At 47.1% G+C, this 24,226-nt stretch overlaps 1 protein-coding gene and 1 long non-coding RNA gene across 2 annotated transcripts in view; one reads left to right on the forward strand and one right to left on the reverse strand.

Moving 5' to 3' along the window:
* The window catches only part of CIPC (CLOCK interacting pacemaker), a 104,830-nt gene that overhangs the window by 19,035 nt on the left and 61,569 nt on the right, over positions 1-24,226 (reverse strand). The window lies entirely within an intron of this gene.
* LOC116557965 lies at positions 18-5,782 on the forward strand. Its single transcript, XR_004271768.1, has 3 exons — positions 18-200; positions 4,785-4,952; positions 5,336-5,782. It is a non-coding gene; the product is annotated as an uncharacterized LOC116557965 (long non-coding RNA).

A 24,226-nucleotide genomic window follows, 5' to 3' on the forward strand; every position in this document is an offset into this window, starting at 1 on the left:
ACCGGCGCTCAGAGGCTGGTGCTCTCTCCGCGGTGGGCGAGCGTCTCTATGGTTGGATCCTAAGACCCGGCCGCCATTTTGTACGGGGGCCTTGAGCAATGAGAGGCTTGGGGACGGTTTCGAGGCGGAGTTCCGAGGAGCTGGGGGTGGGGACGGTTTGGAGCCACTACTGCCAGAGGCGCGACTCTCGCACTGCCGTGGTGCGTGCCGCCGTTGGGGTTGGGGGCCGGGGCGAGGCGTGTCCGGCCCGTGCGCGAGCCATGAGCGACGGTGCTCAGCGTGGAAGAGCGGGTGCGCCGGCAGCCTCGGCGTGGAGTTGCCCGACAGGGGCGCCAGACCTTCCCGCGTGCTCCTCGCATTTTCCCTACGCGTTTACCCTGCGCATTTCCCCTGGTTTGTTTTTTGTTCCCGTCCACCCTCGAGACCGTGCTCCAAGAGGTCGAGGGGCGATGAGTTATTTTAAGTGGATGATTTCATGTCCTTTGATGTTTGACACACTTTGTCATGTGCGATGGGTTTTATATGGACGCTATTTCTCGGTGAAGGTTCACGGTGAACACGTGTGTAACAGCTGAAGAGGAGGGCTTGGGATCAGTTGGCGTTCTGCTGCCTTGAATCAATGACAGTTACTTATAATTATTTCTCTAGTGAAAAAGACATGGGCGAGTTTAAAGAGTGTTGACAGATGGAGACAGATTCTAGACTGAGCTGACCGATAAGGTGGTCAGTAACAACTCGATAAGTTTCTCAGTCGTTCTAGTCCCATTTCATGAGCTGCATGACCTCTTGATTGGACAGTGCAGATTATAGCCCATTCCCAGCATCGTAGAAAGTTGTACTGGACAGAGCTGATGGTGGGAATAGTTTTATACTGGTCATCCAGGCCTTTGTAAGTGCTGCTAGATTATGGTTAATCACGTTAGTCCTCTAGACACAGATAATTCTAATGTATTATTGGGTATGGGTGTACTTACTAGCAATAAGCCTTACCAACAAGTAATGTGCCTACAGCATGTAAGGCTTTTGTTTTGGGGACAGAGTGAAAGCAATAGTTAACAATTACCAAGTAATTCAGAGCCAGGCCGCTTTATATGCACCCTCTTGTGATGCCTTACAAATTTATGACGCAGGTGGTGTTTGTTTTCAGTTGTGTAGACTTTTTGCCCATCAGGACACAATTACGAAACTCTGGCTTTTGTCCACGAAGCCATTAACAGATTGCCTTTTTTTGAAGTAGAATAAAACAGTCTGCCTTCAAATAACTTAAAATCTGATATGGGAAATAAGACACGCTGTAATAAATAATATGAAAGAGAATGGGATAAGTACCAGAAGATTCTGAACAAAATTAATGAAGTCAAGGGAGAAAAAAAATTTTTTTTTTTTTTTTTTTTGGTTGTTGGAGGAGGATGAGATCAGTAGGGAAAAGTTTAAGGATAGCTAAAAGTTGAATTTGCAATAATGGAAGTAGGTGAGAGTGTAATGCATACCAAGCAAAAAAGAATTAATGAAATAAGCAAAAACATAAGGGGTGGTCCTGTCTTAGTCTTCCAAAGGGGGCAAAATAAATTCACTATGAGAGGAATGAATGAATGGCATCTGCAGCAACCTGGATGAGATTGGAGACTTATGTTCTAAGTGAAGTAACTCAGGAATAGAAACCCAAACATCGTATGTTCTCACTAGTAAGTGGGAGTTAAGCTATGAGAATGTAAAGGCATAAGAATGGTACGATGGACTTTGGGGACTCAGGGAAAAAAGGCTGGAGGGGGCTGAGGGATAAGAGACTGCAAATTGGGTTCAGTGTATACTGCTCGGGTGATGGGTGCACCAAAATCTCACAAATCACTGCTAAAGAACTTATGCATATAACTAAATGCCACCTGTTCCCCAAAAACCTATGGAAATAAAACAACAACAACAACAAAAACGAGTACTAGGCTTAATACCTGGGCGACAAAATCTGTGCAGCAAACCCCCATGACACAAATTTGCCTATGTGACAAGCCTGCACACGTACCCCTGAACTTAAATAAAAAACAAAACCAACTTTAAAAAAGAATAAAACAGTCTGCCTTCAAATAACTTAAAATCGAATATGGGAAATAAGACATGCTGTAACAAGCAATATGAAAGAGAATGGGGTAAGTACCAGAAGATTCTGAGCACAATAATAAGAGAGGAAAAAAAAAAAACCTTTCTTTTTTGGTTGTTGGAGTAGGAAGAGACCAGCAGGAAAAGCTTTAAAGTCAGCTAAAAGTTGGATTTGCAATAATGGAAGTGGGTGAGGGTATGATGCATTACCATGCAAAAAAGAATCAAGGAAATACGCAAAAGCGTGAGGCTCTATCTTAGTGCTCTGAAGGGGCAAATGAACCAAACTTCTTTGACTTTACCTGCGTCGTGCGCAGACAGCCATGCCGTACCAATAACTTGAACTTCTGACAAGTATTGTAATGGAACCAAGCGAATCAGACTAATTTAATGATAGGCATAATTTTTATGATTATTTTATGCTATGATTCTACATAATTACATATACAGAATAAGCAATTCATGAAAATGGATAGTGAATGTTTTTATACAGCTAAACCACTGTAAACGTTTTTCTTTCCTATTAATTTACCAAGGTTTGTAAATCAGCATCTATTGATAGTTTACTGGTGCCACAAACTCTTTAACCTTCACTCACTTTACTCTATTCTTGTTTGGGGTAAGGACGCTGTGATGGATAGTGGGTTTTGAAGCACTGGATTCTTCTTGCTGTAGGGTCCTTTCCAATTCAAGTTCTCCCCAGTACCATTGTGGTCTAGGCATGGTTTGCCACCACCACCACCAGTAGGGGGAGACGTGCGCCGTTAAATCCTACATTTAGGGATTTGCAAATGTTTCTTTTTTCCATCTACTTCATGAAATAGTAACCTGCGAGAGGTCCTGGTTTAAATAAATAAATAAATAAGAAATAAATAAGAAATAGTAACCTGCATATCCATATGAGGATTTGAATTTTTAATGCTGCATAGAATATCATGAAGAGTCAACCGTGAACCGAGTTTTATTTGAAGATATTTTAAAGGATATAATCTATTGTACAATTTAAAATATTTATAAACAATTGTTTAATAATTGTTGAATTTAAAATTGAAGTCATTAAAAAATATTTAAAAGTAATTAAAATTGGAGGCAGTGAAAGTATTCACATGATCTAGTTTCAAATCCCAGCTCCTATCAGTATCATTTTACAAAAGAAAGGGCATTTTGATATCTTTTTCATATACACAGGAAGAAAGATAGGACATAACCTCACAATTTAAAAATAGAATAATTTCAGCCGGGTGTGGTGGCTCATATGTGTAATTCCAGCACTTTGGGAGGCTGAGGTGGGCAGACCACCTGAGGTCAGGAGTTTGAGACCAGCCTGGCCAACATAGTGAAAACCCGTCTCTACTAAAAACACAAAAATGAGCCAGGTGTGGTGGTGGGTGCCTGTAGTACCAGCTACTCGAGAGGCTGAGGCAGGAGAATTGCTTGAACCCAGGAGGCAGAGGTTGCAGTGAGCCAGGATCCCACCACTGCACTCCAGCCTCGGCGAAAGAGCAAGATTCCATCTCAAAATAATAATTTGGGTGTATGAAAAACTTAAAGCCTTCGTCTTATTTTTCCAGTTTGGCTGAGGACTGGTGAAAACAGCATCACAAGGACTAGCAGCAGTTCTTAGACTGGTGTTTGGGAACCACTGATTTCATTTTCCTGAACCTTGGTTTGGCCATCTGTAAAACAGTTATCCTCTAGTTTGAATCTAGAATCTAGCATTATTGGTGCTGATCACTTCGGAAGTTTTTAAAGAAGATTTGATGGAGTGGTAAGTGTGTGTCATGGGTCAGTGTGAGGAGAGGGGCTCCAGCCTGTGTGGGCAGGGGATGTACAGGTGCCAGATGGCAGAGGCAGAGGTCAGGGATAGTGGGATATATGACCTTTTTTCCCTTAGCAGTCAGGTGACAAGGCCCTCACCAGCCGGACTGATTCTTGGCTCATATTTTAGGGGAGTATTTGGCAGAGCAGGTACAGTAAAGGGATAATATTCAGGTTATGGTCAGGCTGTTCATATGTAGGCAAAGGTTTGATTTTAGAGGCAGTGGAAAACCCTCCCACTGCGTGATACCCAGATACTCTGGAACCCAAGACAAAATCTTCCATAACAAGGAGTGCTTGTTATTTGCCAGACACTGTCCTGAGTGACTTGCCTAATTTATTCACTTAATCCTCCCACTATCCTATAAGATGGGTGTAGTATCATTTTCTTTTTACAGAGCAGGAGGCTAAGATACAGAGGCCAATGTCACTTGCCAAGGTCACCAGTGGTAAGTGGTAGAACCAGGATTTGAATTCCAGAGTTCTTGCCACTTTGCTTGACAGCCTCCATGTTAAAGTGGAAATGGGTAATATCTCAGCCTTTCCTGCTATAATAGGAAGAGGCCAGTGGGAAGGTAGAAGCACTATGAGGAATAAAAATAAAATATTAAGCCCTTCAGCCAACTGGACTGACCCCTTCTTGGCCAGGCATTTCCCAGAGAAACCCTGAAAACTGAGTGTCTCGCATGCTGAGGAGAGAGATCAGACATGCCTCAGTATGCCCCTTCCTTATTACCCTTTCTTTAGCCAGAATTGTTTCCTAAAGTATAAGCAGAAACTAGCTCTAGAAAACAAGAAATGGATGACCCATTCCTTTATCCCCATTAGCCAATCACCTGAGGTAGTGATTGCACTCCCCCATCTCTTTACAGTTTCAAAGTGACAACTTGCCAGTTTCACAATGCATCTCTTCCTAAAAACTGACCACCATCTCTGGGTTAGTTTTGGCTGACTCATGGAGGATATGCAGTGAGGATTTTTGTGTCTTCTGCTTCACCTTTTCATGTCAGAGTAAAACTGCCTTTGCAAAGATTATGATGGTAAGAGAAGTCTAGCATGGCTGACTCCATTTTGCTTCTGCCTCATAGGCTGGCTGTCCTCACTCATTCCTGGGTATAGGCCAAGCTAACCATGGGAGGCATTTCATTTATAGTTTAACTTTGAAGTAAGAATGATAACAGGCCCTCCATGAAACTAACCCCCCCTCTTTCCTCAGGGACCGAAACCACTTTTGTAAAAGCAATAAAAGACTACAAGATTAGGATTATGGGATGGGCCTGAATTCTGCTAAAATGTAGGTGTAATTAAATGATAACCAGCCATTGTTTCAGAAGTCACAAAATTTGTAACTTCCCCAAATGCTCCTTCCTATAGGTAATCACTATTTTAGAACCTAAGATTGATCTTTTGAGTTGTTTTTCAGACTTTTGCATTCTGGCAACTGACTGACTTCACCCGGATGATCTGAGACTCAGGAATCAACCGGTCCTGTGGGCCCCCCACCTAGAGGCTGACTCAGCACATGAGGACTGTTTTCCACACCCCCATGATTTCTTCCTCAACCAGTCAGCAGCACCCATTCCCTAGCCCTCTCCCACCAAATTATCCATAGTACTCTAGCCTCTCAGTTCTCAGGAAGAATGATTTGAGTAATAAACTCCCACCTTCTGGTTACCTAACCCTGCAATAATTAAACTCTTTCTCTACTGCAATACTGCTGTCTCAGTGAATTGGTTTTATGTGTACAGTGGTAAGAAGAACCTGCTGGGCAATTACAAGAGGGCCAAAAACTCCACCCTTGAACCATGCTAACACCACCACTTTTTGAGACGAGTCATTCTGTTGCCAGGCTGGAGCACAGTGGTGTGATCTCAGCTCACTGCAAGCTCTGCCTCCAGGGTTCAAGCAATTCCCCTGCCTCAGTCTCTCAAGGAATACACCACCATGTGTGGCTAATTTCTTTGTATTTTAGTAGACGGCTTTCACCACGTTGGTCAGGTTGGTCGCAATCTCCTGACCTAGTGATCTGCCCACTTCAGCCTCCCAAAGTGCTAGGATTACAGGCATGAGCCATCATGCCTGGCCACCACCACCACCATTTTTGAACATGGGACTTGGGAAGAAATGTGAAGCCCAATTGCATATATGCTTCTTTCTCCTATCATAAATATTCATGACTTCTATAACTTACTGAATATATTTGGCCATGCAGCTAAGCATAAGTTTATGCTTGCTCTCAGCTTCTTCTGAAGGTTACACTTTCCAGTCTGTGGGCCGGCAGGCTGCAACCCTTTATTTGAACTTGAGAAATAAAGGTTTCCTTCCAAATTTATGAACTTTGTGATTCTTCAGTTGACAATTAGGTACAGGCACTTGTGTGGAAAGGAGGATGACAGGAATGGGGGCTGGGCATTGTAAAAGCATATTACAGAAAATGCCTCCAGCTGGTCATCTTTTTCTTTTTCTCTGCATATCGTAGAGATATGTGGGGTGTGTGTTTGTGTGTGCGTGCACACACGTGTTGTGTGGTTTATGCTGATCTTAACCCACATACCTGCCCAAACTATTTAGAAGCTGTCTTGTATCTGTTAGACCCTCATCTTGAATCTTTTTAGTGGAAAGACTTTTAAAGTATTTTCCCCAAAAGAGCACAAGGAACTTCACCCCAAAATATGGCTCCTTGATATAATGAGTATTTTGAGTTAAAATCCCTTAGAGATCAATGGATGTTGCAAAATACTTTTCCCTTATCTACATAAAGATTGGATGGACCCTACAAGGAGAACAATTGTTTCCCCAGCCCCATTATCTATTTTCTTTTTGTTTTTTTTTTGAGACGCAGTCCCACTCTGTCACTCTGGAGAGCAGTGGCACAATCTTGGCTCACTGCAACCTCTGCCTCCTGGGTTCAAGTGATTCTCCTGCCTCAGCCTCCCGAGTAGCTGATATTACAGGCATGTGTCATCACACCCAGCTAATTTTTGTTTTTCGTATCTTTAGTAAAGATGGGGTTTCATCATGTTGGTCAAGCCGGTCTTGAACTCCTGACCTCAAATGGTCTGCCTGCCTCCGCCTCCCAAAGCGGTAGGCTTACAGGCATGAGCCGCCTCATCCGGCCATTTTTTTTTTTTTTTTTTTTTGAGACAGAGTCTCACTCTGCCACTTAGGCTGTAGTGCAGCGGTGTGATCTTGGCTCACTGCAACCTCTACCTCCCTGGGTTCAAGCAATTCTCGTGCCTCAGCCCCTTGAGTAGCAGGGGTTACAGGCATGCACCACCATGCCCAGCTAATTTTTGTATTTTTAGTACAGACAGGGTTTTGTCATATTGGCCAGGCTGGTCTTCAACTCCTAGTCTCAAGAGATCTGCCTGCCTCAGCCTCTCAAAGTGCTGGGATTACAGGAGTATGCCACCATGTCTGGCTTCCTCCTATTATCTATTGCAGAAAAGACCAAGAATGTAACCACACACGAACAGACTCTTTCACAAGATAATGTCTCTCTTGCAGACTCACTCAGAAAACCATTTAGAAATTAATGTTTCCCAATCCATATCTCCCTCTCCACCTGAAATAAGGGTATCTGGACCCCATGGGGAAGTGAGGTAAGCACTCTGTGGTTCTGTGCACATACTCAGGTATGAAAAAGGACGATTTATTCACCCAGAGACGGGTTTCTTTAAGATGTTGAGTATTATTTTTAAGATTAAAAGGCTGCTTCTTTCTGGTAAAGTCCTGTCCCAGCTGGCATCACGGGACCTGCTGATCTGGAGCTATTACTGAACTGATGGCCATTCCCATGCAGAAATATGGTGCATTTGGTCTCCTGTTTTTCGGACAAGTATAATGGGATAACCCACAGGATTTAACCCCAGGGTAAATCCAAGAAAATTCATTGCAATGTCTTGTGCTAATAGTTTAATGAAATTCTCCCTCCAGCAATTTCTGATAGGGCATGGGGATTTTCTCCGGTGTCACCATACTTTTTAGCAGGAGTGACTGTCATCCAGGTGCAGGTGTTCTTGGCTGTCCTTTACCTGTTGTCTCTTCTTGTCACACATAGCTAAGAAGGCAGATGACAGGTTCATCTCTACTACATGGGGAATTACCAAGTGGTTGCCTAGCAACTCACACAGCACAATCAACATGGTCTCTGTTGTGGAATGTAGAATGGTTAGCTTTCTTTTCAAGAATGTATTTCCATACTTCGTTTGGGTTTCTAGAAAAGAAGGTATGTTTCTTGGACTTGAGGTTAGTAAAATGGACTTTGGTATTGCTTTTCCCAGTATTCATTCTATAGTAGGCCATTATTGTAACAAACAACAATTATCTGATCAAATCATTAATACAGCAATTGTTTCACTTCAATTCAGGAAGCATCTTCTCCGTGCCACATACCATACTAGATACTGTAAGGAATTATAAGGATGCACAAGTGTGGTCCCTGGTCTCAGGGAACCTAAATTTTAGTGTAGATGCTTAGACATTTAATAGATTTGTATAAATCACTTGTTTACTCATGTGAAACAGATAGCTCTATATATATGTAAAATAAAGGTGTCTTTATTTGGAAGAGTTCCTTTGTGTTTGATCAAAGGATTTTTTACATGTATTTAGATTACTGCTGTTATAGCTAACAGCTGCAGTCAGTTCAAAAAGCTGTAATTAAAAAGTGTAATCACTTTTAAGACATAGCTCCTATTGGAATCTAAGTAATTAGCAGCTCTTAAACAGCTCTTGTTGGAATATGCCTCTGCTGCTGCTGATGTTATCAGATAGGATGGTGCTGCTCTGTGTCTGCACTGCAGTCTTTCTGCATAATTGCTGCTGTGGCATTCACAGCTCCCTGCTTCTATTTTACACATTCCCATTTAAAAGAAGCCCCTTGCCTTTCTTTGCCTACTTTGCAACAGTGCAGCTGCCTCTTTGCAAAGAGGGACTTCGGCATGTCACCAATCTTGCATTAGGGAATCTTTTGATTACTTAAGCTAATTTCTTTTCTACTTGGGAGGCAGTTGCTAGACAGAGCCTAGGATTTGACTAGCCCTTTTCCCATGAATTGACTCATCTGGTGAATTGTGGCATCTTCAACCTCAGGAAGGTGCCAAGGCATGGGTGTGAAGCAAGTGTCCTTTGATGCAGTTGGTGCATATTCATTAGATCTCCGCCTGAGTGAACTATACTGAGAGTCCATCAAGAAAAGAGGGTGCTTTTGTGGATAGTTGTGCCACAGCTCCAGAATCATCTTCTAGCATTTTTGGCTAGCACTCTGGTTTCTCTGCTTGCCTTCCCAGTCCCTGTGTAGGACCTGCCCCTTGATCATTTTCTTTGCTGTCCAGTTCCCTTAGATCCCTTGTGAAATCATTTGGACCCCTTGCCTTCACACAGAACCCCTGACCTTTGCTTCCCAATACAGTGTCAGCCAGAAGGCAGGGGACAAAGGATAGAAGGGGACTGTGTGAGACCAAACATTGTACAGACATTTTCCTTAAGCTTTCTCATAACCACTTCTCCCTAGCTCTTCACAGCCCCATTCCAACCATGAAGCTCAAAAAAGTGCTGTACAGATTGCTCCAATGAGTACTGATGTAGTCTCCTGTCAAGTCAGTTTTTCACTTAGGATCAAACCAACCAACATTTACTGTGTACTGTGTCCCTCCCAAGGGTTAGGGGCAGTGTAAAGCATAAGGCCCAGTCTCTTCACTTAAGGAGTTCCGAGAATGGTTTTATAAGTCCTATGATAATATAAATGTGGCAACACAAGCAGGAGATCGGTTAGTTTACATAAAGGATGAGCATTCAGGAAGAGATACTGAGAGCCATTTAGATCTGGAAGATTGGCTAACAAGGGAGGACACTCTATTTACTTTTAAAAATGGGCCTAGTTAAAAAGCTGGGCGTTGGCCAGGTGCTGTGGCTCGTGCCTGTAATTCCAGCACTTTGGGAGGCCAAGGCAGATGGATCACCTGAGGTCAGGAGTTCAAGACCAGCCTGGTCAACATGGTGAATCCCCGTTCTCTACTAAAAATACAAAACAGCTGGGCGTGGTGGCAGGCACCTATAATCCCAGCTACTTTGGGAGACTGAGGTGGGTGGATCACCTGAGGTCAGGAGTTTGAGACCAGACTGGTCAACATGGTAAAACCCTATTCTCTACTAAAAATAAAAAATTAGCCAATGTGGTGGCACGCACATATAATCCCAGCTACTTGGGAGGCTAAGGCAGGAACATGGCTTGAACCTGGGAGGTGGAGGTTGTATTGAGCTGAGATTGGGTCACTGCACTCGAGCCTGGGCAACAGAGCAAGACTCTGTCAAAGAAAGAAAGAAAGGAAAGGAAGAAGGAAGAAAGGAAGGAAGGAAGAAGAGAGAGAGAGAGCAAGAAAACAAGCGAGCGAGCTGGGTGCAATGGTGAGTGCCTGTGGTCTGAGACCAGCCTGGGCAAAATAGCAAGACCTTGTCTCTAAAAATAATAATAAAATAAAAATTGATCACGGACCCAGAGCGGAGATCTGTTGCCCTTTGATGTTGGGAAATCCTTTACTGCTTGAATCTAAATCCTTTATGCTGCAGTTTATACCATTATTTCCTCTTGTTTCAACTTCAGTTAAAATCGCAAAAATCTGTGCCTAATACCCTAGTCACTCAGAGGTCGCTAGCAAGTCATATCTGGCTCACTACCCTAACAGAGAAAAAAAACACTATTTTCTCTTTCCCCAAAACCCTGTGGCTAGACTCTTCTAGCTGCTGCACTAGGAACAGTTTCTGAGAGACTCTTTGCACTAGGGCCTTCCCTGGAAGGGCAGAGATAGGCAGGGTGATCAGCTAGTCGGGCGGCCTGCCCCAGATAATTGCACTTGGAAAGTGTCTGCATTATAAGCACTTCTCAGGGTATCTTCACTGAAGACAGAATTTTTGAAGTCAAATTACATAAAAGACAGGAATAAAGTAGTGTCTCACAACATCCCCTACCAGATCTTACCAGCCAATGGGGTCATACTGACCTAGGAGGTCATGTTGACAACCAGACCTAAATTTCACGAGCTCTGGTCTCCTACTGAATGTCTATAGAACTTGCTAGTCATTCCCTCGTCCTGCTAACTCATTCTCAGTTATTTCTGGGAGCCCCCTGAAGTATCTTCCATAGGTTCACAGGCAAACCCACTGTGTTCTTCCACTTCCGCCTCCCGATTCACGCTCTGCTATTCACAAGCTCCTTAAAATGGGGTACCTCATCAGTGTCTATGACCTCCATAAGTACACTGTTCTTGCAGTGGTCATTCCTGCTGCCCTGCTGGGAAAAGCATTCTCTCCCTTCTCACCTGGGGCCACGCTAAGCCAGCAAGTCGCCAAAGTGGAGGGTGGGATGGGGACTCTCTCACAGACTGGCTGCACTTTGTTAAGTGCGTTGTGAGGCAAAGCTGCATATATCATTTTTTTTTTTTTTAGACGGAGTCTCACGCTCTCACCCGAGCTGGAGGGCAGTGGTGCAATCTCTGCTCCTGGCAACCTCTACCTCCCAGGTTCAAGCGATTCTTCTGCCTCAGCCTCCCAAGTAACTACGACTTACAGGCGTGCACCACATGCCCGGTTAATTTTTTGTATTTTTAGTAGAGACAGGGTTTTACCATATTGGCCAAGCTGGTCTTGAACTCCTGACCTCATAATCTGCCCACCTTGGCCTCCCAAAGTGCTGAGATTACAGGTGTGAGCCACTGCACCCAGCCAATGCTGCATGTGTTTACTTGCATGAAGCCTCACACAGTTACTCCTTTTTCCATTTATCGCCCCTCACTCTTCCCTCACTGGGGCTGGAAATGAGTGTCTCAAGCCATCATGGAAGATGACAGCTCATCAGTACCTTCCATTACCCTTATCTTTCTCCCCAGAGAGCTCTGCACCCAAACAAAACAACTCCCACAAAACCAAACAAATAAAATTCAAAATCCCCTTCAATTCAAAATAGCAAAAGTTTGTCAATTGATGTAAGCAGTTACCAATACTTGGGTGGACATGTTGGGGTTTTGGGGTTCAGGGGAGCCGTTAGCTCCCCTGAGTGACGTTTCTCCAGATTCTTGGTTTATTACTTTTTTAAGAATGGGAAGGGAGACCACAGCACAGTGCGCTCGTAAAGTAAAATACCGGACCCCAAACGGTGTTTGCAGAAAGTGATTTATTTAGGTAGAGAAACAGAAAAAGGAGAGGAAGAGAGAAAGCTGTCACAAGAGTGGGGAGGGGACCCCAGAGGGGAAATCCGGCCTGGTGTGGGGTCAAGAACTTTTAACCTGGGAGGAATTTCCTTCCTCTTCAAGCCCTGCGGCCAATAAAAAGAGTTCCTTTAAACTTCCACTGGAGTGACTGACTTTTCACCCTTTCCCACATATGAAAATTAAACAGAAACCATTAAATCTCCTGGATGGAGAGAGATGGAAGTGGGGTATGGCACTGGGACGTTTTTTGCCCTTAAAACTACGCCCCCTTGTGGGCCGGGAAAGAGAACACATTCCCTCATTTCCCCCTTTGAACAGGAAAATTTAACTTTTGTTGGAACATGAGCATTGATTGCTTTTTAACTACTTTTTGCTGAAATGGGGCATAGAAGGGGCCCTGCAGTTGAGGTTTTCTTTAGAGGGAGCCTTTTGGGGTACAGGTTGATTTAGAGGTTTACAATAGAGTTTACTAGCCAAGGACATTTGGGGTTTTGGAAGAAACAAAGTGACAAGGTGGTTAGAGATGAGCGGCCCAGAGGCCAACAAACATAGAATGGTTATAAACGAGCCTAGGAGAGAAAAGAGCCAGGACAGTTAATGGTTAAGCTTCACAGTACTGTTTTTGAAGGTTTTTAGCCCTGTGTTTGATTCTCGAGTTTTTTAACTTCATTTAAAACAACACTTAACTGGTTTACAAAGTAGCAGCATTTTTTTTTTTTAAAAAAAGACAGGTTTCCTTTCCACTTTTAAAAGGATAATTGGGGTTTTGGGGTTTTTTTGGTTAGGCCAAATTTTTTTTTCTACTGCCTGTAGGGGGCAGAATTTGGGCATTCGGGGAGCCTGAGATGCTCTGGCCGTTTTGGGCCTCCCTGGCTTTTGCTGGGGTACAGGAGGTGAGGGGCCCCGGTTGGCAATGGTGGAGGTAGTTGCCACAGGGAGTCCCACATGCGGAGGTAGTTTCAAGGATGGCTGAATAGGGTATAGGGTACAGGCCTGGCAGAGCTGGGCTTATTCCTTAGGGAAAAGTTGCACACAGGGGTCCTTAAACCATTTACCCTTACTTTACAGTACAGGTTTAATTGTAGAATAGTGTTATAGTTTATACTTTTCTTTGGAGGCCAGGTTTTTTTTTTTTTAAAGGTTGTGTGTTAAATTAGTTTTGATCTTTCAGTATATGTAAGGGTTATTGCCGAGTTAAAATGAGGAAACTGAGGACAGTATAAGAAAATTAAATGCCTATTTATTTAGCTCCCGGGCAAGGTTCTGTGGTCCGGGAAAGGGGTCAGGGAAGTCGCCCCCGACTTCCCAGGGAGTGGGGTTTTATGGCGAGCGAAGGCGATTTTATTGGTTATGGGGAAACAGGATGTGGACGGGGCAGGCTGCTATTGGTAGGTGGGCAGGACTACCGGTAAGTGGGCCGCCAGGGGATGGACGGGGCAGACTGCTATTGGGCAAGTTTGGAGGGGTTTTTCAGCAGCGGGCTAGGTGCCGAGCACAGAGTTTAGTGTTGAGTGCAGACTTGGGTGCGGTATGCAGAGGTGGGTATGGGGGAAGCTACGTGGCGAAGCCAGATGCTGAGTAATGAGCGCGGAATGATGACATTTTCAGGTGCGGAGAGGGAAGGGTGTGTTTGAGCTCCTGGCGAGGCAACCGGCCTTACAGTATACACTTTAATGGAGACCTGATTTTGGGAAGATTGGCACCCATTTGACATTGAACACAAGGGATGCAAGCATTCCTGGTTTATAGTTACAGCCGCTTAACCCGAGGTAAGATACTGGTAATGGAGTGTTCTCCAGATAGTATTTTGAAATTTTGGTGCCCAAGATGCATGACTATTTTTGGGGGGGCCTTCTGTGTACTGGATTTGAATTATGCCTACCAGCATTACAGGACCACTTTTGCATGACCTTCAGTGACCACTACAGAGGCACGAAAGGACTGCTGGGTTGAGTGGTTTGTACCAGCGCGCCCCTGAACCAGGCCAGTGAGCCTCGCTCAGGAGATGGGTACCAGTATTTTCCAGCAAAAGCCCAATTTACAAAGGCCAATTTATAAAACTCCCCTAGAAGGGTAAACTTCTAGGTGTTCTGAAAGAATTTCACCTGACAAGAAACCCAAACAGCACTCAGAGGGTCAGAGGAATGTAGTTTATTACACCAGCGGTCCCAGAAGGTTCGTACTCAAACGTCTGGACCCCAGCCTGAACCAGTACAGCTTTTATAATTTAGAGGCAGGGGAAGTAACTCAAAAGTTTTAGGCAACGTGACAGTTTTGCAAGGGGCTTTTCAGTTAGTAAGCAGGAAACAGATGTAAAAAAGCACAGAAGCAGATAAAGGCAGTTGAGGCAGCTAATTTGGGCCCTCAGGAAGTTTTCTTCACAGGGCTTTCCCATCTCATTCCCCACTTTGATGCTCTTTACGTTCCATGTGGAGCATCACCCTTTATACTTCAGTGTCTGGCTTAGCGGCTTGTTCCCTCAGAGGGCTAGCAACTGGGTGGTTGTCTGTCTGATTACCATGGCTCCCATGAAGCGCCGGAGTATGTTAATCAGACAGAGACCGAAGGTAATGGCCAGGAAGATTATGAGTAGAGGCCCCAGGAGAGGTGGGGCCCAGTGGATCCAGGTTCCGAGCCCTGGGAAGCTCCAGTAGCTCTCCGATTCTGCGTGCCGCTATTCAATGCGGTCCCTTACCTCTTTAAGTTTTTCTCTTATTACTCCTGACCGATTGACATAGTAGCAGTACTCTTCCTGTAGGAAGAGGCAGGTAGCTCCCTTCTCGGCCGTAAGTCAGTCCAAGGCTCTGCGGTTTGGTAGTTGGTTCTGTAGGGAGACTAAGGAATCGGCCACCCTTTCCATGTCATCATTGAGTTCCAGGGACGGTTTATGAAAGAAATGGGCTGAGGTGCCGATGCCTCCTATTTCGGTACCTATTCCGGCTGCTATGTCAGTTCCTTCCAGGAGGGGAAGTAATACAGCCCGTTTGGACCGTTAGTGAGGATTTAGAGCCATTTCGATATCTTGGTCCGTGGCAACTGAGATTTCTGGGGTCAAGAATGCCCAGATACACACCCCAGTCCAGTTTGCATCTAGGCAAGCATATGCCCGTCTGCCACAGACAAAGAAAATGCCAGGGGGGGCACACTGGGTCTCCATATTGGAGAGGGAGGTAGTTGTTGTACAAGGAAGGTGTGAGAGGTTGCCGACTGGCAAGTTTCCTTGGAGGCTCTGGACACAGGTAAGGTTAGCTTCTGACTTTATGAGTACGTTTTCAGCTACCGGTCCCAACAGGGCTGTCTGGCTGACTCCTGCCCAAGAAAGATTCCACTTGTTGGGCACTGGAGTGGCCATAATAACCCCTGTTGAAGGTGGAGGCATAGCCAGCAGGGCTTGGTGAGATTGGTTTCCTTTTGTATATACTGGTAAGTTGTGTTCAGGACTTGGGTTAGCTGGATATCAGTTTCTAAGGGCTGTGTTACCTTTCTGATTGCTGAGAAATTTACACATTTATGGGGTTCAGGTGTAGCTTTGGCCAGGTTACTGAGTTTCTGCTGAGTTTGTTGTATGAGTTTTTCTCTAGCTTGGTCTTGGACCCCTCCCCCATCAGAGCTGCCCAAGTAGTATAATAGGTCCAACACTTGTCCTGGCCTGTATACTGGTTTCCTCTTTGGGGGCAATCTGGCTTTGTCATTTTTCCTGTCCAATAGGTTTTGGAGTCTACGGTACCAGTACACAGAGAGGGGGTGGTTTGAATGGTTCCAGAGTATTGAGTGTTATAGCACCTCTGGTCCATTCTGGAATACACTGTCATGGATTGATATCCTTTATAAATGGAATAACACCCTGTCGGGCAATTTGGGTGTGCCTGGCAGGGACCCACACAAGGAGAAGGGCAAACAATATATTATACATTAAACCCAGCATGGACAAAAGCATTCACGGCCTAGGGGCTTTGAGAATCAGCAAGCTAGGAGTAATACAAGTAGAAGAAGAATAGGGTTATAGCAAATGCTTCTTGCCATATGGAGTCTCCTTAAGCTTTAGCTGTGCGTTGACTAGTCAGCTTCCGGTTGTGTGACTAGAGCAGGGTTCAACGGGTCCTCAGGATTCGGCTTGTTTGAGCATGATCTTCATAGGGTGCTGGGGGTCTTGATGCACGGTCCACAGGTCTGGTGATGTGTCCAGATGGTCCCTCTTGACTCTGGAAGGGTGAATCCATGGAACAATTCCTGTAACTCTGAGAGCAGTTGGAGTGACAAGGACTACGGTATGGGGCCCTGTCCAGACAGGCTGGAGGGGTTCCTTCTTCCAATCCTTTACCCAGACTTGGTCTCCGGGTTGGAAGGGATGCACCGGATTGGCTAGGGAGATGGGTGTTCTCTCCATTACAAACCAGTTGACCTGGGATAGCACCTTCCCCAATGCCTACAGCTGAGATGTTATGTTTATTTATTTCTCCTACCTGTCTGAGATCTCCCCGTACCTTGCTGATTAAGTGGGGAGGCCTCCCAAAGAGAATCTCAAAGGGCAAGTAGCCGGTGTGTCCTGGTGTGCACCGTGACCGCAGCAGGGCTAGGAGGAGCATATCTACCCAGGAAGCCTAGATTTCTTGATAGAGCTTTGCCAGCGTAACCTCTAGGGTTCCATTCCTGTGCTCCACTTCCCCTGAACTTTGTGGCCTATAGGCTATATAAAGTTTCCATTTGATCTTGAGGGTGCTGGTGAGGGTTTGGATGATCTCCTCAATGAATGCTGGCCCACTGTCACTGTGTCAGGTGAGTGGAAACCTGCATCAGGAAACAATCTCATGGAGTAGGATTTTCACTACTCCTCGAGACCTTGCAGTCTTGGTCGGGAATGCCTCAGCCCAACCTGTGTATGTACATACAAGGACCAGTAGCTATTTGTACCCTTTACTGGGCTTGATTTCAGTGAAGTTCACCTCTATGTCTTCAAAGGGGTAACTTCCCACCCGTTGCACCCCTGGAATGGGCCTCAGCCGCTGTGTGGGGTTGTTCTTGGCACAGGTTAGGCACTGGTTACTAACTGCAGCACAAAGTTTAGGGAGTTGTGCAATGTAGTAATATCTGTTGAGTAGTGTTTCCAGGGCAGTCTTGCCTAGGTGGGTGAGACTGTGGCACCACGTAATGACAGTATGAGCCAGGTTCTTGGGCACCATGGGCCTGTTATCAGGGACATCCCCCTGTGCTCTGTTTTGTCCCCTCCTCCTGTGCCCATTTATGCTCCTCCTTGGAGTACTCTGGCCTTTCCAAATCCTTGTGAAGCCAAGGGGTGACTGTAAATAAATGGGCGGGGGTTTGTGTTGGATCTTCCTGCATTGCAGCTGCGTTAGCTGCTTGGTCAGTCAGCTGGTTTTCTGTGGAGATGAGATCCGTTCCTCTTCGGTGGGCCTTGCAGTGTATGACAGCTACCTCTTTGGGTTTCCAGACTGTCGAGGATTTCTTCCTTGTTTTTGATTTCTTTTCCTCCTGCTGTTGACAATCCTCTTTCTTTGTATATTGCCCCGTGGATGTGGACGGTTGCAAAGGCATACTTGGAATTAGTGTAGATATTGGCCACTTTATTTTCTGTATGACACAGGGCCTGGATAAGGGCATATAGTTCTGCTTGTTGCACTGACCAGCCTTTGGGCAAGGGAGCTGCCTTGATCACTTCGGTGGTAGTGGTGACCGCATATCCTGCATACCTCTCTCCATTTTGGATGTAACTAACTTCCATCAATGAACAGGTATAAGTCTGCTTTTGAGATTGGAGAGTCCTTGAGGTCTGGCCGACTAGCAAAAACTTCGTCCACCACTTCCTCAGTCATAGTCTGGGGCTCCTTATTCTGTGGGCCAGATGTGGCCAGGTTGAGGCCACGCAGTTTCAATGCTGATCCATGGGATCTCACATAGCAGTCGTTGGTAGTGGGTTAAATGGGCATTTGAGAGCCAGCGATGTCCCTGACTGTTCATGAGGGTGGACACCGAGTGGGGCACCTTGATATGGACAGTCTGGCCCAAGGTCAGCTTGTCAGCTTTCTTCATCAGAATGACTGTGGCAGCTAAGACTCAGAAACAAGGAGGCCATGCTGACGCCACTGTATCCAGCTGTTTAGATGGATATGCCACTGGTCTCTGCCAAGGCCCAACAGTTTGGGTAAGGACCCTGAGCGCCGTTTTGTTCTCTTGAATGAATAGATTGAATTCCCAGGTAACACCTGTAGGACCCAGCGCCAGGGCACTGTGAGTAGTGCTTTCATTTTCTGGTAAGCTGTATCTTGGCTATTACCCCACTCAAGGGGCCTATCTTCCAGCCCAGTTAGTGCTTCATAGAGGGGTCTCGCTATGTCCACGAAGCCAGGGATCCATATGTGACAGAAGCCTGCTGCTCCAAGGAACTCTTGGAGTTTTTGCTTGGTGTTGGGAGCAGGCATGGAGCAGATCACCTTTTTCCTCTCTGGTCCCAAGGACTGGTGGCCTTTGGTGATGACAAATCCAAGTATTACACCTGTTGTCTACAAATTTGAGCCTTCTTCCATGCAACTTTGTATCCCATCTCCATGAGGAGTTGCAGTAGTGCCTTGGTTCCTTCCCAGCAGCCCGCCATCTTCTGCTGGTGAGGAGGAGGTCGTCCACATACTGTACCAGTGTGCAGTTGAGGTCCTCTCATGGGAAGGCAGCTGGGTTGGTGGTGAGTGCCTCACTGAACAGGGTGGGAGAGTTTTTGAATCCTTGGGGTAGACGAGTCCAGGTTAGTTGTGTCTTTGTGTCTGGGGGTCTTCCCATTCGAAGACGAAAAGTGGCTGGCTTTTTTATGCCAATCGCAGGCAGAAAAAGGCATCCTTTAAGTCGAAGCAAGTGAACCACTCAGCCTTGAGGGGGGAGCTGACCCAAGAGAGTATATGGGTTAGGAACCACTGGGTGGAGAGTGACTGCAGCACTGTTAACTGCTCTCAGGTCTTGCCCTGGGTGATATCCCCCACCAGGCTTTTTCACTGGTAATAAAGGGTGTTCCAGGGAGACTGGCATTCGACCAGGATCCCCTCTTTTCTGAGCTGCGAAATGTGTTCCTGAGTTCCCAGCTGGGCCTCTTGAGGTATTGGGTATTGTCTCTGCCTAACAGGGAGGATTCCAGGCTTGAGGTCAATTATTAGTGGCACATGGGGCTTAACCATTCCTGGAGGGTTCTTTTCTTCCCAAACTGCCAGGAAGGTATCTTCTGGGTTTTCTTCTGGCCTCTCAATGGTGTGCAACTTCCATTCATTTTCACGTGGAATAGTGACCACCAGGACCAGGCCCTTCTTGGGCTCACCCAAAGTCAGACTCACTGACCATTCTGGTTGAAAGATAATCTGCACTCCCAGTTTACTCAGCAGTTCTCTCCCTAAAAGGGAAACAAGGCATTCCGGTAGGTAGAGGATCTCATGGCGTATCTGGCGTCCCCCTAATTGACATATTCGGTTTTGGCAGAATAGCTGGGGCTCTACTTGGCTACCTGTTGCTCCCATTATGGCAGCCTTCTTGTCGCCACATGGGGCAATAAGGGTGGTGCCAACCAAGTACTCTGTCCCGGTATCTACTATGAAAGTTATTGGGTGGCCCCCGACTTTCATCTTGACCATGGGCTTGCAGGGCCAAGTTTTACAGGGCCCGGCCTGTCCTAGTCCAAGTCTGTCCTGGCCAAACTGATCAGGTGGGCTGCATTAGGTTCTGGCTGGTACTTTGCCTTTCCTCTGGGGGATGCCCTGCTAGAAGTTGTCCATTTGGGGCACTGTAAGAACAGTGTCCCACCTCTTTGAAGTAGGTGCATTAATCAGGCTGTAAGAGAGGGCACTCGGCCTTCCCCACTTTGCACAGGGGACCCGGGCACTTAGTCAGATAGGGCGGCTGAGAGCTGCTGTCAAAAGTGTCGCCTTCTGCTTCATCCATTTGTCTGCCTCCCTTTGTGCTTGTATGTGTTGTTCATTCCTGCAAAGGCCTCCAGCTTCTGCAACTTCTGGCGAATGTCCAGAGCTGACTGAGCAACAAAGGCAGCATTAACCATCCACATGTTTTCCGGTGCTTCTGGGTCAAATGGAGTGTAAATCCAGAACCTTGCAGTGTTGCTTGTAGAAGTCACTGGGGGTCTTGTCTAGCTTTTGAGTGACTGCTGTGGTTTTTGACATGTTGGTCAGTTTTCTTGATCCCTCCCGGACCCCCCCTAAGGAGGGCCTCCCAGTAGCGCTCGAGGGAGGCTCTCCCCGCTTCAGTGTTAAAGTCCCAATTTTGCTTAATGTTAGGTGCGGCCTCCAAAGCCCACCGGGCTGGGTCCAGGGCCCCCACTGGGGTCTGTTGTTCCAGCCACTTACGGGCTTCAGTCAGGATGCATCTTGGCTCTTCTGTGTTGAACAGTGTGAGGAGGAGTTGGTGACAGTCATCCCAGGTGGGTTGGTGCGTTTGGAAGATGGATTCTAAAAGGTCAACCAGCACCTGAGGCTTCTCTGAGTATGCCAGAGTGTGGTGTATCCAATTCAGAAGATCTGTAGTACTGAAGGGCTGGTAGTAATGGATGGGCCTCCCTGGCTCGACTGTTCCATCAACTGTCATGGTGGGGGGGGGGGGGGCACCAAGTTTCCCACAAAAGCATCTGGACGGCCGGTGCCAGCTGTGAGGACCGAAGGAACCTGGCTGTTAGGGTTATTGCCGAGTTTTAAATGAGGAAACTGAGGCCAGCATAAGAACAATTAAATTCCAATTTATTCAGCTCCCCGGCGAGGTTCTATGGTCTGGGAAAGAAGGGCCAGAGAAGTTGTGCTGACTTCCTAAGGTGTAGGGTTTTTACAGCCATAGTGAGCGAGGAGGGGCACGGTGCTCTGATTGGTTATGGGGAGTGAGATTCAAACGGGGCTGGCTGCCATTGGTTGGCGGGTTGGCCGGCAGACGTGGCAGGGCTAGGTGTTGAGTGCAGAGCCTGGTGCTGGGTGCAAAGGTGGATGGGTTGCCATGCCGGGGGGAACTACGTGGCAGAGCTAGGGGTTGAGGGCAGAGCCTGGTGTCGGGTGCAGAGACGTGACATCGAGAGGGGTGGGTGTGTCCGAGCTCCTGGTGAGGCAACTGGCCTTACACTGGCTAGTGGTGTTCCAGGGCACAGAGGCTCCAGATTGGCCACGCTGAGCTCGGTGATCTCCACTGACGCAAGAGACGTCTCAGGCAGATTAGGAGGGGCTGACGGTGCAGCCAAGGGAATGTATGGAGGTGGTGGGAATCTTTTCCTTGGGGTCACCCTGGTGGATAGGTCTTTTGGGCTCCTTAGTAACCTGAGCCACAAGGATTTTGCACTGTCAGTTTTTTCCATCACAGAATCAAACCCAAGGTGGCAAGATTTGACTGCCTCCAGCCAGGAGTCAATATAAGGGAATTGGTCCGGGTGTCTGGGACTGCTGGTCACAGCTTGCCAAACAGCCTGAATGGTGGAGACATCTAAGGTTCCTTCAGATAGCCAGCCAAGTGAATGTCAGCCACTTCACTTCACAGAGAGTTTTTAGTCTTCCCAGGGTCATTTTGACCTCATAATCTCTGGAGAAGCCCTTCCTAAAATTATCAACCATATAGTCTAAGACAGTGGGTTTGGACTGGCCTGGTCCCACGACCCATGCTAACCCATGCATGGTGGTGCAGGATGAAGACAAAAAGATGGGGGTGTCCTGCAAGGGACCACTCAGATTCCTGCCTGGCTGCATCCCTCACAGGAACTGTAGGCGCCTCTTAGCATTGGCAGGTCGGTATAATCCCCTGACTTGGAGTGAGTCTAGCTCGATGCTGCCCTAAGTCTTATGATGTCACCAGGGAACCGCAGGTTGGGGCCTACTCGGCCACCGTAGTTCATACTATGGAGCCAGACTGGAGTTTCAGGGACACTCTGCACTCATTCATTCACACACACTGTGGTTACAACATTCCTGCCCTAGGTGGGAGACTCTACCTGTGATCTCTATATGAAGACCCTGGGAGGTGATCAAGCTCTCCTTCCATCCATAGACAGGCCCGCCTAGGGTCAGGTCCTGGGACCTTACTTTGTCTGAGGTCTTCCGTTGTTCAGTCCATCCCCCTCCACGAGTCCGGTTGGCAGCAAGGTGGGTGGCAATACTGGGGCAGCAGCAGTTCCCCTCCTGGAGAAGAAGACCCTGTTGAAATGCACGGTGCGGGGGAGGGGGGGTGTCCCCGCCATGCTCTTCGGTGGTGAACAGATGCGCCATCAGCCCTTTCCGATCCCAAACCAGTGGCTCAAGGGGCCAGCGCGATTGGGTTTCCCGGTCAGGGAACCAAATGTTCTGGAAGACTTTCACCTGACAAGAAACCCAAATGGCACTCAGAGGGTTGGGGGCATGCAGTTTATTACGGCGGCAGGCCCAGATGGGTTCGTACCCAAAAGTCTGGACCCCGGCCTGAACCAGTACACAGCTTTTATAGGTTAGGGGCAGGGGAAGTAACTCAAGGTTTTAGGCAATGTGGCAGTTTTGCAAGGGTCTTTTCAGTTAGTGAGCAGGAAGCAGATTTACAAAAGCACAAAAGCAGTTAAAGGCAGTTGAGGCAGCTAATTTGGGCCCTCAGGAAATTTTCTTCACAGGCCTTCCACACAGGCCTTCCATCTCATAGGGAGGGGCCATTAGAGCACACAGATTGAAAAAGGCAGGCCTTGCGGCTGAGGCCAGAACAATATCCAGAGGACGGGCGCCTTTTCTTTAACCCATTTTCCATTGTAAGAAAATGCCCTTAGGGATGTGAGACCTGTCCTTAACTATTTGGGCCCTGGAACTGGTTTAACTATGATCTTTAAGACGCAAAATTTTGCCGTAGAGAGAGAACCAACTCTAAGCAAGACAAATTGTACACAAAACAAGGTTCCATAACCTTTAGAATTTCCCGAAAGGTCCCAAATTCAAGGCTGGCTCTACCAGGGATCTGAACCAGCAACCTTGCAGTTGCCAGCCCTACACCTTAGCCTCTTTACCATTTTGGCAGGTTACAGTAAAAGCCAAGCTTGAGGTTTCTTTAAGCTTTGCTGAATGAGAATGCTGCCACCAGCAGCCGTGCAGGGAGGAAGAGGTCCACCGCGCCTGGACCCCAGAACCAGGAGGCGCTCAAAGGGAAAAAACTATGCACGGCTGTGAGGCTGAAAACCGCGCAGGACCCACAGCCAGAGGCTGTTTTTCTTTCCCCTTAGCCGTTGTCTTCTCACAGCCTGCCAAGAGAAAAATACTGCTTGTCGCTGTGATTTAAAAGCGCGTTTGCAGCTACTGTTGGGCCGGCGTTGAGTCCGCCCCTGCGGCTTTTGGTTGCCATGTTAACCGGCCAGAACCACGTGCGCCCTTGGGCCACTCCCCAAGCCGTTGTCCACACAGGGAGCCAGGCCGGCAGGCGAGCGTCCAGGGGGAGACTTTTACACTCCTGCCTGCCACCAGGACACCGGAGAGGCCTGCCCCAACCAGGCGCCCGGCGGCCGGCAACCCGGTCCCAAGCAGGTTCGGTTTTACACAGGGTGGGGCTATACCCCGCCCCTTCCCTGCTGTTTTTCTCCGAAAAGGGAGGCGGAGGAGTGCTCGCCCTTTCCGTCCCACAGGCTGTCGCAGATTTTTGTCCAAGAGATAATAGCTGAAAGACAGAGAAGGAGAGGGAAAGCAGGGAGCTTGGAGAAAAAACTGCGCTTTTAATTCTGACTGGTCCGCGCTGCTTAAAGACGCGCTGGGCCGTCCTCCGTGGCTTGGCCACGCCGCTGGGTGTTCTTAAAGAGACAGGACCGAGGAGGGGGAGGTTGCAGTGAGCGGAGGTCGCGCCACTGCACTCCAGCCTGGCACCTGGTGAGGGAGTGAGACTCTGTCTCAAAAAAAAAAAAAAAGGACAGCAGAATGGGGCCGGTTTTACTTACAGTTTGAAGTCTTCTCCTGGCTGGCTTGCCAAATGTTGGGGTTTTGGGGTTCAGGGGAGCCTTTAAGTCCCCTGAGAGCATGTTTCTCCAGGTTCTTGGTTTATTACTTTTTTAAGAATGAGAGAGGAGGCCACGGGGCTGCGCCCATAAAATAAAATACCAGACCCCAAACAGTGTTTGTAGAAAGTGATTTATTTAG

This window comes from Sapajus apella, unplaced genomic scaffold, assembly GCF_009761245.1.
Source record: "Sapajus apella isolate SASKATOON/1434 unplaced genomic scaffold, GSC_monkey_1.0 scaffold20, whole genome shotgun sequence".
NCBI classification, from domain to species: Eukaryota; Metazoa; Chordata; class Mammalia; order Primates; family Cebidae; genus Sapajus; species Sapajus apella.